The sequence below is a fragment of the Symsagittifera roscoffensis genome, chromosome 10 (assembly GCF_963678635.1).
Source record: "Symsagittifera roscoffensis chromosome 10, txSymRosc1.1, whole genome shotgun sequence".
Lineage (NCBI taxonomy): Eukaryota > Metazoa > Xenacoelomorpha > Acoela > Convolutidae > Symsagittifera > Symsagittifera roscoffensis.
In genome coordinates this window covers 15,784,266-15,798,411 of record NC_087071.1, presented here as the reverse complement: position 1 = coordinate 15,798,411, position 14,146 = coordinate 15,784,266, and positions in this window count along the sequence as shown.

Below are 14,146 nucleotides of genomic sequence, written 5' to 3'. Positions count from 1 at the left end.
GTTGGCACATCCATCTTACTGCTAACATGGCGCTGACCACCAGTATCGTTACATTCTGGGTTTGGTCAGGCAATCCCATGGAGGAAAACTCTTCGGCGTCCCAAACCAGTACTATGATTGCTCTCCTGGGGTACCAAAACGTCTGCGCCAGGCAGTGACACGGGTATTACCCATGAGTCAACAGGATATTTCTCCAAGTTGGAAATCCCGATACCACTACCAGGGGCTCAATTTCCATCATCGTTTGGTGCGTCTCCTCTTTTTCTTCTATCGTGGGAAAATCACCGACATTATTCCCCTCACCTTTTTCTTCTGGAACTCACTGATATTCCCTTCACCCCACTTTACGAAGTCTTCTCCCACTATTTTCTCCAACTCTTCCCTACACCTCTCCGGAACTGCCCGGCGGATCTTCCTTAACAACTCATGGGATCTCTCCGATATCCCCGATAGTCGAACGCTCATGGGAACCGAGAAGAGCTGGTCGATCAATCGGTGATGTGTTCTTGCATCTACAACCGCCACGTGCGTCGTGTATTTGCTATTACAGTATGGTGCCGCGCTAGATCCCACCAGATACTTCGAACCGGCTGTCTTATGATATCCAATGCTGTGCTTCAAATTCATCTCATTTTCAAGAGCCTCCCGCCAGCTTCCAGTTTTCTGCTCTGTTTTTAATGCTCCAGGGAGCACTTCCACACTAAAGGGCGTGACCAGCTCATGGGCACACTCATGGGGTTCAAAGGACTCAATCGAGCTGAACATGCTACAGAATCCTAAGGCGGTCACCAAAGTCACCTCCGTCACTCTATGGCAATCCACGATCAATTCCATATCATTTTTCTCTGACGTACTCAATCTTCCATACAATTTCGCTAGCTGGAACTGCTGTTCACTCAACGTTTTCAGGCAGTGATCATTCCCACAAGCGTGCCCTTCCAGTCCACAACTAGAATCTAAACAGGCACCCTCCTTCATCCAATCACTTGGAAAGTTTCCCTTGGACGACTCCGTGGGTTATTTGTCATCTTGCTTTGCTGTTTTCAGAGCCAAAAGATGATGTATCATGGCTAGGTCGTGCAGGCTCTCATCGTCGTTCTCCTCCAGTTCAGTTTCAGCTGTGAGGTCCCATATCAGACACGCGTTCGACTTTGGGCACCATGAAGGCTTCATAAGTTCCCAAATCGTCACTAAGCTAGTCTTCAGTGGACCATCCCACGAAGCACACTCAAAGCTTACTTGTCCCACCAGCTGGGGAATCGAAGGTTGAATCACTCGTTCCTCCAGGATTACTCCCAATTGTAACTGTTCAGACGTTACTGTCCCCATTTCTCGTACTCTTTCCACCCAGAAATTGAGGATTACTGCTTGCTCATAGTTAAAGTTTGCAGCCTCGCCTCCTCGTTGACGAATGGATTATAAGCCATTCCTGGGACGCCCGACACGTATTGGAAGGACTTCCGCGTCGCGTACTCACTCAGACTCCTTATTCCTTCTAACAATTCTCTCGTCACCGTCAACTCCTTGTTGGAACTTCCTCCAACCTCCAGTAGCTATCCATATTAATCAGTTTTTTCGTCGGGATCTGTAGTGGCATGTATTGATAGAGTTCCAACAGGGCCCTCAATAAGACTTCTTCACGCTTCATCGACCTCTGCCTGATTGTCTTTTCACATTCTTCTAGCACGGGAGAGGGGATACGATCCACCACGAATTTCATAAAACAAAGTGAGTCCTTTCTCTTTGCCCACACTCAAAGCTCTCATCAATTCTAATTGTTTCTCTCCAGATCTCGTCTCAATGGTGGTTTCAAGCTCCCGTGTTCATATTTCGACAGGGCACTAAACAAGCCTCACTTGCAGGACTGTCCTGACGCAGCGGTTGGCTAAGTACGCAATCACAGATGAGGGAGCACGCATGGTTTTGTCGAAATACTTCTGCAGGGCTGCCTTCCAAGAAAATTTACTCAAAAGCTCTAAACCATCGACGAGATCACTGTGCCATATTCTTTCCTCTTCAGGTTCGAGCCCGTTATCAACTCTTTAAGATACTCTTGCATGGCTTACTTGTCATGCCAGGCCAACATGTGCCCACCCGCGGAGTTTCTCGCTATCACCATTCACAGAAAACCACCAGAAGGATCGCCCATGTGAACCTTTCGGGCACTGTAATATGACTGTACTCGACCAAGTCGAGCTGCCCTTCTAACTTCATCTTCGCCATGTTGGTAAGTGACAGTTTGTAGTCGTCCAATCCACCGGATCCAAACTGGCTAATAAGCTCAATTTTCAATCTGGTGTGAACCAGGGTGCTCTCGTTTCTCTTGACCTTTGAAGCTGTTGAGATTCATCTCGCCATCAACATCGGTGGCACTTGGTTCTCCTTCACCGTGCCGCCTTGCGCGTCCACTTGTCCAGCTTCGTTCGGGCGGGACACTTTCGCCAGCGACATCACCACCGTTGTGGTCTTTGATTTCACAACCTTGGGGTTGATCACTTTGTCGTTCACTCTCTCATTCAACTTTCTCACAATTGACTTGTACTTCTTCAGTCCTTTCCTGGCTCTTGTTACTGGTCGACCTCGCATAATCGGGCTTTCTTCAGCACTTTCTTCCGTGACTGACTCTGTCAGACCATCCGATTCAGTGGATTTCGTCATTTTCGCTAAAACTTCTCGCATGATGGGCTGGTTCAACCCCAATCTCATCACGAGTGGGTGCCATATCTCCGGTTTATGCTCCACATTCTTTCCATGAAAGCTACACGCATACAACCCTCGCCGGTTTTTCTCTCCAGCTCACTCTGGTACCGCTCCCATTCTTCTTCTGGCAACGTGCCCAAGAACGCCACACGCATTGACTCATCAATCCTCTTTCTTCGAGGGGATTCATTGAGTAGCTTGGACTCACCCTTCCTCTGATATGCCTCAACCAGAGACATAGACTCCACGGGTGACAGACTTGCTGGGTGCTCCTTAGCGGGAGACATGAAGGATGACGGTGTCATCAATACTAGCGTTTCATTTGCTCCACCGACTTCTTTTTCATTGAAATCATTTTCCAGCAGATCCCAGTCCAGAGCACCCAAGTCAAATTTGCTAATTCTGTCCTTCTTCCCTTCCATGGGGTCATCTTACCCATGATTCTCTTTATTTGCATCTCATCCAATGTCTAGTCTTGGTCCTGGTCCAGAGGGGCCTTGGCGCATGTCAACTCCTGCATCCGGCCGAGCCGGTATCGCCAGGTCACCCGCATGATAAAACACTTGGTCATTCATAACAATTTCCACAGGTTCCTCACCATGCGGCGCCACCTCTTCTATTCTATCGTCAGATAGATGCCTCCTCTGGTCTCCTTGCTCACCTCCATCATCACTACTGTCTCCCTTCAGGGCCACTTCAGCCTAGACTTGTCGTCAGCTGGGGTATAAACGTCGTTCCAGTGACCTGCAGAGACCTCTGATTTCCTTGATGGTATGGCCTTGATCTTCCTGCTCCACAAGTCCGGAAAGGTGAAATCGAAGAAAGGTAAAGCGGCATCATTCCAGCTGATGAAGAGCGGCTCCATCCCCTCACTCCACTTGATCAATTCCTCTTCTACATCCTGCGCAGCCCCATCCTGGGTGCCAGAACTGGACTGTTTAATCCCAACAGCATCCTCATACTACGAGGATACAGTGGACATCCGTTTGGTTGTGGGTTTAAACCCGCCAGCCATGCGTTCTGGTTCTCCCTCGCGTAAGCGTAGTTCTCCGACCAGGCCGGGATCTTCACTGCGTCTGTGGTTCCGCTAATGAAGGGTCGCAGGTTCCAAAGCTTGGGGTTGTACTGAACATTTGCAAGGTCCGACATTTGAAGCTGTTGTTCAGGTCCATTAACACCCAGCCAGGTTCGGATATCTTCCCGAACAGTCGGTCGTCACTCGCCAGTCTTCTCAGCTCCCTTCGTTCTACCTTCGTTCTCAGCTCCCTTCGTTTAGCACAGATCAGTCCACCACTGACACAAAGCTTACATACAGAATTGAATGTCTGTACGCTTCCACTCGTATGTCAGGGAACACGTGCACTACTGTAGGTCCATACACCACAGTCACAAATTCCCTCAATCCGAAGATCAGAGCGAGTGGAGCGAACCGCATAATTTGAGCCAAGTCGGTCAACAAGGGCATTCCCCCACACCTCTTCACTTCTCTGTTACTCTCCGGTCAAACAGGTACTGCAGGAGCAAGGTCTCCCAGTCCTTCAGTTTTCGATAAAATGCTGTCTCCATCTGAGCATCGAACTCCTCTTTGGTCTCTGCAATTGTTCGGGGTATCTGAACAGCACGAACAGGTCGCCCAGGCGACCATAGATCATCGCAATTAGAATCAGCAGATCATCCAGACGGAGATCAAATAATTCCTGTGTAAAAAGCACCAGGGGTAAATTGACAAAGCTTTCGTGTCCGAAGGTTACGTATAAGGCCAGCACAAGGCCAATAGACAGTTTCCTGATGTCACTCACGAAGTTGGCTATCAGGTTCCTCGATACCCTAGGGTAGCAGCTGCTGATAAATGCAGGTGACCACCCTACGCCCACTCCTGCGAGAATTGCATCTGACCTCTCGTATTCGGCCCTTGTGACCGGCACATCCTTATGGAACCGGTCCAAGGACATCGTGTTACCCTCCTGCATAAGTGCCAACATCGTCGCCTCTGCCTGCTCCGTTACGTCTAATATTTTTTGTAAGTATTGGTAGATCTCTCTCACCACTGTCGGTGCATGATCGAAAGCACCCTACCCCCAACGCGCATAACCGAGGAGACAGGTATAGCCGAAGATTGGTGTGAAGTTTGATCGTCAGAGCCATAGCCTTAAGTTCTTCCTCTGTTGAGAGGGCATTCCTCCTGACCAAATTTCCTCTTTCATCCCTCACGTAGTCCGTCCACAGATTATTCGCCAATTGTTTCACCAGCTGATGTTCATCACCCACTCCTGGCTTCAATTTTAATAACCGGCAGAAGTTAGAAAGTTCTAGGCCCAGCAACTCATCAAGAACGACGCGTGTCGTGCAATGTTCTTTGAATCTTTGGATCGCATTCGAGATATCCGACCATATCGCAGGGAGTTTTGATCGGTAGGGGTAGTAAAAGCTGGGATCCAACTGTCGATTCGGTGCCGGTATCATCACATCAAATCATCCTTCGCCAGCAAGACGACCATGACATACACAAACTGCAGGGGTTCGGGCAATAGGGCATAGCCCGGAGACAGCACAAAGATTATCTTCACCAACTGCCTTGCAAAACTCTGTCGTATCGATCTCACAGCCTCCACCATGGCGGAGAGCAGCGTCATAATCGCCTCTCCCACAGCCTCCGAGCTCGGAACTGATCCGTCGACAAGAGCGTTTTGGTCATTCGATCCGGCTATTATCACTCTTTCTGGATCCACATTTACCACCCTCTGCACACTTATCGCCATCCTCACGGATTGGCACCAATCCAAATTGGGAACTGTGAGGAAAAACACATCCGACCAAAAGTGTGAGCGGGGCGTGTACAGGTAGTCAAAGCAGCCCACTATCCGAATTCTCCCCAGCTTTATTTCCCGAGGGTCATAAGCTGCAAACAGATTGTCTCTTTTTGGTGATTCCAGGTGCACGTACATATTTTCGTCACCTTCCACTAATGTGATTCTGGGGTAATCTCTTGAATACTCGCCTGCGGTTCGTCCCGGGGGTTTGGCGACTTGTTCCCCCATTTTGTGATGCCGGTTGTTGGGCCTGTTCTCCACCAGAAACTTCACTCTACGGTTTGTCGTAGAGCTGATGACGGACGTCCGTCAATGACCTCGTGTTCAATGATCCCATAGTGTTATCTCCGGGCAGACCCTCCAGATCCACCAATTGAAATGTAGTAGCGGAGCTGAATTGCTCTTCTTTAGCCAAAAACCGATCCACGCCTGCTATACGCCACAGACCAGATAGCGTAGGATCAACAACGTTGAGCATTCTTTCCGCATCTGCACGACATGTTAGCATTTTCATGCTTAATTTGATAGCCATGTCTGCTTTATATCTTCCCCAGGGGCTGTTCCCTAGCAGCTCACTGACCCTACTTGTATCTATCACCGCAGTTGGGGAGTCTGCTGAGTGTGATGGGCCCGACCGGTCACGTGATCGCTTGGCTCCAATGAGAATGTACAGGCTAAACAGGTAGGGGCATTTCCCCTAACCGGTAGTCCCTCTGCTCGCCTAGTCCAGGTGCCGACATTTTACCTCGTCACCATCTCATGAGTCGGTTACGACCTCTCTCGGCGGTTGCAGACGCGCCAAAGGCCAACATCAGGACCAACATCAGCTTCCCTTCCATGAGGATTGCGACGGTGAACATTGCCAGCTCCGGTTCCTCCAATCCAAAGTTGCCAGCGACCAACCGCTGATACACCTCGTCCAGAGTCGTTCCCAGGCTCGCTAAGATATAATCTATCAAATCGTTGGTATCACTCGTTCTTCTTCGTGTGTGTCTGGTCGTGTTTCTCTGATTCAGTTCAAGTTCGATAAAGATCAACCAAGATCTAAAAAACAAGTCACGACTTAGGTAAATCATTCCGAGCTGTTTCATCTCTAAGATAAAACATCATTCACATCTTTTAAAAACAGTCCATTGAAACTCTCTATTGTTTTCAGTTTGAAAACTAGCACCTACGTGTTGTCCATTTGCCATCATGTCAGAATAATTATAACTGAGCGCTGTCACTTTCGTAGCTGGAGTGTTCAAGGCTTCCATGACATGAGCATCACATAAAACAAAACCAACAAAAAAATAACATATAAAAATCACACATCAATACTATCACATAAAGAGCTAATACCTAACCAATAACCTAAAACACTTAACCCCAGTGACTAAAAAGTTAACATAATAAGGACTATTTTAACACCGAATGTGGCTCTAGCCTATGGTCAGACAATATTTTTTTAAAGTAGAACTCTATGTCCATTTCCGAAAAAATTACTTGTACGAGGGCATCTAAGTCTCTCGGATGCAGTTTTCCCTATTAGGATCATAGACTGGTAAGGAGAGAGAGGTCAGTCCTCTCTAAGGCAAGAAATTCCTGAGTCTAGTTAAGGCCAGCACCAAGTTTTCGGGATTTACGTGTTGTCTATCAGTGGCCTTAGTTACCAGGAAGCACAAATATTTCCGTGGTATCTGTGATGCAACAGGGGGCAGCGCTAACATCCCTCCTACACCAGGCCTCTTGTGAGTATGAAATCACTGTCCCTGATAACGATTTTGTTTGAGTAGTGATTTGCAAATCAAAATACGATTCAAAAAATCGTCCAAAAAGCGGTTTTTTAACATTTTCGCCCTCCGTTTCCAGCTCTCCAGTTTCCCTTGTCAATTATAATTTTTTGATCATAAAGTTTTCGGTGTGGGTGAGTCCTACCCCCACTCTCCGGACAAAAATATCCATCGGCGTCCCCGTCGATCGCCCAAAATCGAGCAGATCAAGGTTGGATTCTGGAACGCATAAAGAACCATCTGCAGCGACTCAGTTGGACTCAGTATTGTCGTGACTGACGTATTTGATGCTATTTTAATCAACAGCTTGAATCGTCAAGATGATCTCTTTCGGGTATGCTGGCAGATCATGGATCCATTTGAGCACTCGCAGAGTTGTCAATTCTTGCTCATGCATCTGCTCCTTCTCCGGTTCGAACTCCACTTCCGGTTCAGAGCAATCGCCGATCCAACCCTATTCTGTGTCGTTGAACAGGTCGATCTCTTGTGGCACCACTACTTCGTCCAGTCCCACTAGTGAGTCCATCATGTCGCTCAAAACTATCCTGTCTAGGACAAAATCCTCGCCATACGGGTTCTACTTCTTCTTGCTTTTTTCTCTTTTGCCATGCGTGTTTCCATGGTGAAGGGAAAGTCAGGCTGTGTTCCTATATCAATTTCAGTTTGTTCTGGAAAGTCCCATTTTTCTTCCAAATATGGAAGAGTTTCGTCGTCCACCTCCACTCTCTCGGTTAACTCCAGGTCCAGTGGCAGATGGCAATTATCTACCGCCTCATTTCCGTCGTTTTTGTCGCGCGTGCCTCTTTCATTAACCTCGCAGGCAGGATCCACACTTAAATAGTCCTCATCATGCATGTCGGCTGGAACACATTAATTCTCCGATGAAGCATTGTGGGGCTTGATATCCCGTAATGAGCTGCCCGTCCGGTACTCAACCAATAAAAACGACTTCATTGGTGCACTTCAATTATTTTAAATGAACTGCGGCATTTTTTCAGCAACTTTTTAGTTCTCTTTGGTGACACGACCTCCTGGAACACCCAGACATAATCTCCGACTGAGTAGGCTTTTGCAACTGCAGTCCTTTTATCGAATCTTTGTTTTTGTCTAATTTGAGCCTGCTGCGTGTTCCTCCTGAATAAATCATTAAGTTCCTGCTGTCTCCTGATCACATCACGAACGTACGTTTGTGGCGCTGTTTTCTTTCCTTCGTACTCAGGGTAGAAGAACGTTAACGGAAGTGCTTACTTATGACCTGTCAACATCATTTGCGGGCGTTTTCACGTGGTAGAATGTTCTGTGCTGTTATAAGCGCCCATCACTTGCGACAAGTGCCAGTCCAAGTCGTCCAGACATCGTGAGCAATAAATCCTCATTATGGGAACTAACATGCGATTCTGCCTTTCAACTAGGCCATTCATTTGTGGGTGATAAATGGTCGAGTCGGCCTGTGCCACTTGTGACCTCTTCATTAACTCCTTCTAAGATCACCCACGAATGCTTTGCCATTGTCTGATTGGAACGTGATGGGGCAGCCTTGTCCCGCTATCCATACATTTATCAAGTGATTTCACGTTTCTTCCGCTGATGCTGTCATGCAGGGTGCTGCCTCTGCGTATTTCGTGAAATGATCAATCATTACCAGCACTTGATTGTAGCCCAAGGCTGTCATACATATCTTCTGATGATCAAATTGCACCACCTCATTGAATCCTGATGACTCTATTGACTGCATGGGAAACCTCAATTTCCTGGGGTCCTTCGACGGTTGACATGACAATCATGCAGAAATCCTCTTTTCACAGGCTTTCTTCAAACCAGGCAATTCCAACCGTTTCTGTATCCTATTATACACTTTGTCCACACCTTGATGGTCCATCTGATCATGTGAACGAAAGATCAATTCGTTTTGATACAACTGCGGGTGCACTATCGAATTATTTCTGTAAAGGATTTTATCCTCCTCCTTGCGTTCGCAGGCCACGATCCCTTCTTTATTCAAGTACCAAAGGTCTTTTCTCTTGTAGCTGTCATCTTTGTCAGGTGTTTTGTTTTCGATCCATCTCTTTAGGTTATTCGTCATTCTATCATTTTGCTGAGCCCGTAAGAAGTCCGACAGTCGGTATCTGGCTTACAGATATGTCTTTATCACGTTTAATTGTCCACTAACTATCTCCGGTGCATGGGCATCGTCCATCAATTTAACACTTCTTATCTTTTTCAAAGGTGTTGCCTCTAGCACTGATGGTTCCAGGTTGACACGAACGACCGTAGCATGCAGAAGTAACCTAGTCGGACGTGTCGACACTGCTATTAACTCAAGCTCGCGTGCGGCATTATCAATTACTGTGTCCTCCTCGTCCAAGGTATATCGGTCTCTGTCTGGGACTTGATGCATTTCTACATCCAGCACGCGCTACCTCCACTCTACTAGCAAAGAATGAATCGCGATTTCTGAGGCGTCGGAATTGGATGTAGTTTCTGGCCCATTCTCCCAAGGCTGAGACAGCTGAGACTGCGAGTCTTCACTTGAGCCGATGGATTCTGCATCATCGTCTTCTGATTTGTTTATGGTGTTTCTCGACTCCCCGGACAAAATTCCTTCCTTTGGTCGCTCTGAAGTCGACTCCCCGGACAAGTCATCCTGTCTGAGCCCGAAGGTGCATGACTCACCGGACAATGTTTCGTCTCCGGATGAACAGTCCCAGCTCGGCTCATACTCCTCCTTCATGTCTGTAAACTGAACTCTTCTCGTTACTCTGGATCCTAATTCAACGTTGACCTCTTGAGCAGTCTGAGTAGCGATCGATTGTTGACACTCCATATACGAAGTCCTTAGAAGAACATCTTTCGGAATCGAACTCACTAACTGATTCACTATCGATCGGCAAACGAGTTCAACGTCCCGACTCCAAATTGCTACTAGTCTCGTCTCCGTTTTTTCGGTAATTGTCAACCTCTGCATGGTCTCCATCTGTTCATGGTCATGGCGTTCAACCTCTCTGTCAAGTAGGTCACGGATTTTTAGCATGACATCCGGTGCCACGTTCACAGCCTTGTTTAGCGGGGCTATGCTGTTAATACCCAGCCTGGTCAGTTCTTGCTGCACCAACTCTGATTGAACCACCAATTGCAACGGGACCGGATCACCTTTCGCCAACATTTTCTTCTCTGCGGGATGTCCTGGTAAGTTCGGGATGTCCTGGTATGGGGTGCCCGGACTTGTCAAGCCACCTAGTGAGTCGCAGTTCGTCGTAGGTCTCTTTGTCCAGGAAAGAAAACCCATCCTCAATCTCTGCTTGGTTGGCCTGATTCTCTTCCAGTCGCTCATAAAATTCTTTCTTTTTGCTGAGGCTGTCAGCATTTTGGTGTTTGTCACCGGTTCGAGCTCTATGATCGTGTGGTATCTGTCCAGACGCACAATCCAACGACCAATGTAACTTTTGTCCATCGAATAGGTCTTCAGCCAGGCAAGAGCATGATTGTCCACGCGCGCCTTGAAGGGGGCGCTCCAAATGTACGCTCTGTATTTTTCAACGAAAGTGATCACCGCGAACATCTCCACCGTATTGCATTTCAGTGTCGCTCAGAACTTTACTTTTATTGGACTGAGAACAGTCCACTCATTCCACTCCTGTTCCTGGTGAAGTATGCCCGATATCGCAACTACTGATGCAGATGCATCTTTATCTAGCACAAACATCCCCTTTTCTGAAGGCATAACGAGGAACGGAGCCTCGCAAAGTTCGCGTTTGAGCGAATCCGAGGAAGCTCATCAATTGCGTATCGGTCTTCGGTTTGATGTCAACACTGCTTCAACCTTTCGGTCTGACCCCGTGTTTATCTACAAGGCGACCCATATACTTGATTGAGTCTCTCAGTTTTTCGCACTACAGACAACTAAAGACCTCGTCTAGTCTCTTTATATGGTCCTCCTGCGTTAATGTCGCGATGACGACGTCATCAATGTAGCACATTATGAGGTTGCCATACATTTTTGGAAACATTCGTGAGTGCCTGAGCCATTAATCGTTGGAACGTAGCCGTCGCATTGCATAGTCCAAACAGCATTCTTTTCCACTGGTACAGCCCCAGTTCACAAGCAAAGCCTGTTTTCTCGCGATCTTATTTTCTGAGGGTTACATGCCAGAACGCAGACCCCAAATCCAACGCCGTGAAAAATTTTGCATCTCGTAATTTGGAGAGGCTCTCTTCGATGTAAGGAATCGGATATGCGTCCTTTATCGTTAACGCATTCTGGTAGCGGACAGCACAGCAAAACCTAAGTTGCCCCCTTTCTTTTATGCCATGACGACGCCGCAAGCCCACGAGGACTTCGATTTTTCGATCATGTCATATTCCATGAACATTTCAATTTCTTTTCTGCATGCATCGGACTTGTTTGGGGTCATTCTCCTAGCCCCCTCCCTATGTGTGAGTGAGAAGCTTCTTCCTAAAATAGCTGAGCTTTTACCGTTTGGATTGGGAACCAGACACACCTGTCTGTCGTTACTAAGCTCATTCAGGTTCCTCATCCTAAATGACGCTACTACAGCCTGATGTGGTTTTAACCTAAATTTTCGATCTAGGAAAATTGGCACCTTTGTTTGGTCAGTCAGGATTTTATTAATTGGTTTCTTTTCATACTTCCTTTCTGGATCCTTGATTCCTATCAACTCGTCGTTGAGGTCAATTGTGACATCGAAGTTGCGCAAAAAATCTCGTTCTAGGATGAACTGGTCGGACTCATCAAGATTCTCGACGACCAGGAAACTCATCCAGAGATGTCTCCCTTCTAGCTGCAACGAGATGATAGTGGTCCTTCCGGTCATACAATTGCACCCTGATTAGCCGCTGCCAGTCTGATATTAGTAGGAATCAGATCCGAACTATCAAAACCCATGTCGGTCCAAGTGCTCACAGGCATGACACTGACCACTGCTCCGGTGTCTAAAAAGTCCCTTCATGGAGAGTTGTCTACCCTGCACGTCTAGTACATGCGCGGCCAGATCGGCCTCACAGCCTATGTGGACCGAGTCTTGTTCCAGCATGGCGTTGTGTCCGATTTGTCGGACCTTAAGCTCTTCTCGACCGATGTAGATCCGGCCTACCTGGACACTTGCATCGGTCACGTGAGCTTTAGCGTAAATGTTTATGCCGTCCACGTTGATGAGAATTGGGTATGGGCCATAAACTTCAAGGTAGTGTCCATCTAATTTCGTAAGCCTCGAACCACCTGTTGTGAGTAACGCTCTCACTGCCTTAGAATCCAGTTTGGGGTCTTTCTGTCTCAGGTAGTCCGCGTAGATGTCCAGGTGTACTGCCGTGATCTGGGACGGCTCGCGCAAATTCTTCACCTCTTGATGGCCCACGACTGATCAGATCGACTTTATTTTTGTCCCTTCTCTTTTCATGCCGAAGGTCTTTCCCGAGATGATATTCAACTTTAGACCCTGCTTCCTGGGTTTCTGGTTGTCCTCTTTCTTCATTGATCTTCCTATAATATCGAGTTTCTCGCGCAGCTCTGTGTTCGCTAACTCTGACCTTACCCACTGCTCAACCTCTTTGGTGGCAAACTCTTGCTGAACATTCTGTGATGAGGTCCGTGCCGCTAGACCATAATCCACTCTGAAAGCACCAGCTGACTCTGCCTCCAGGCTCGAGGCAATCGCCTCATCAGGTAAAGTTTTACCCTTCTTGGTTGTGAAGGTGCCTGATGTCACCTCTTTCTTCCGTGATTCGACTACATTCATCAGGCGGGCTCGACTTGCCTTGACCCTCGAAAAGGCTTCTTCACGGCAGGGATGCTTCGCATCTGCTACTGTATACCAGAATTGAGTGCAATCCGACTTGAAATGTCCCTCCAAATTACAGAAGAAGCATCTGGGTCCATATTTCATTATGAGCTCCCTCACATACTCTTCGTGGTCTTCCTCTGTTGCATCAAAATCGTCGAGAAAGTAATCTATCGCCTTGATATTTTGTTTGTTAGTACAACAGGCTGAAACGTGGTGGTCCATCGAACCACAATTCCTACAAGACCTCCTCCTATCCATGTCGTCTCGAGGTCTGTACCAACTTGAGTTCGCGTCAGTTTTCGTTCCACTGTAGTTGCAGTAATTGCTAAAACAATTTTGCGCCCTTGGTTTGATGAGCAAGTACTCACGCGACTTCATGCGCAAAACATGGGGCGTGGGCACTTGATCTAGCGATAGGGTGAAGTGTGTGGCCAACATGGTTTTCAGCTCATCACTTTTTACTCCATCCATGAAATTTGAGGCAATAGCCAAGTTCCGTTCCCATATCCTCTCATCAGGGTTGCTTCTCCAGTAACTCGAGGTCATCCAAAAACTTTTCTATGGATTCGTCATCTCTTTGACGTCTCTTTCCAAACCTCATCATAGCTTGATGCCCCTGTACACCCGAACCGAAGCAGTGCAGCAAGCTTGCGCTCTCTCGTTATTTTGCGAGCGCTGTCTCGTTGATTGATTATTTTCGTCATTACACAATTAGGGCCGTGCCCTCTAGATTGCTCGTCAGTGCGCTGCTTTCCTGTTCTTGGAGAGATTCTCTTAATCAAAATGTAACGTCATCATCTCTATCCAGTTGTCGATGCAGCCATCTGAGTCGTCCCTGTATGATTTCGGTTTTTTGAGTGTCCTTATTGTCCTCTCTCCTCTCTCGGTTGACTTCGAGAGTTTGGCGATGAATGTTCCGAGAGACCTATTCAAAGGCTCAACATTGAAGTGTCCTGCGAGATGGTAGTCAGATCTGGCACCAATCTGACTCGTGGCAGTGTCTGTGACTGTGCCCCCGGCGTCGCTTCCGCTTCTGGTGGGGCCTGATTCGTCCGACCCGCCCTCG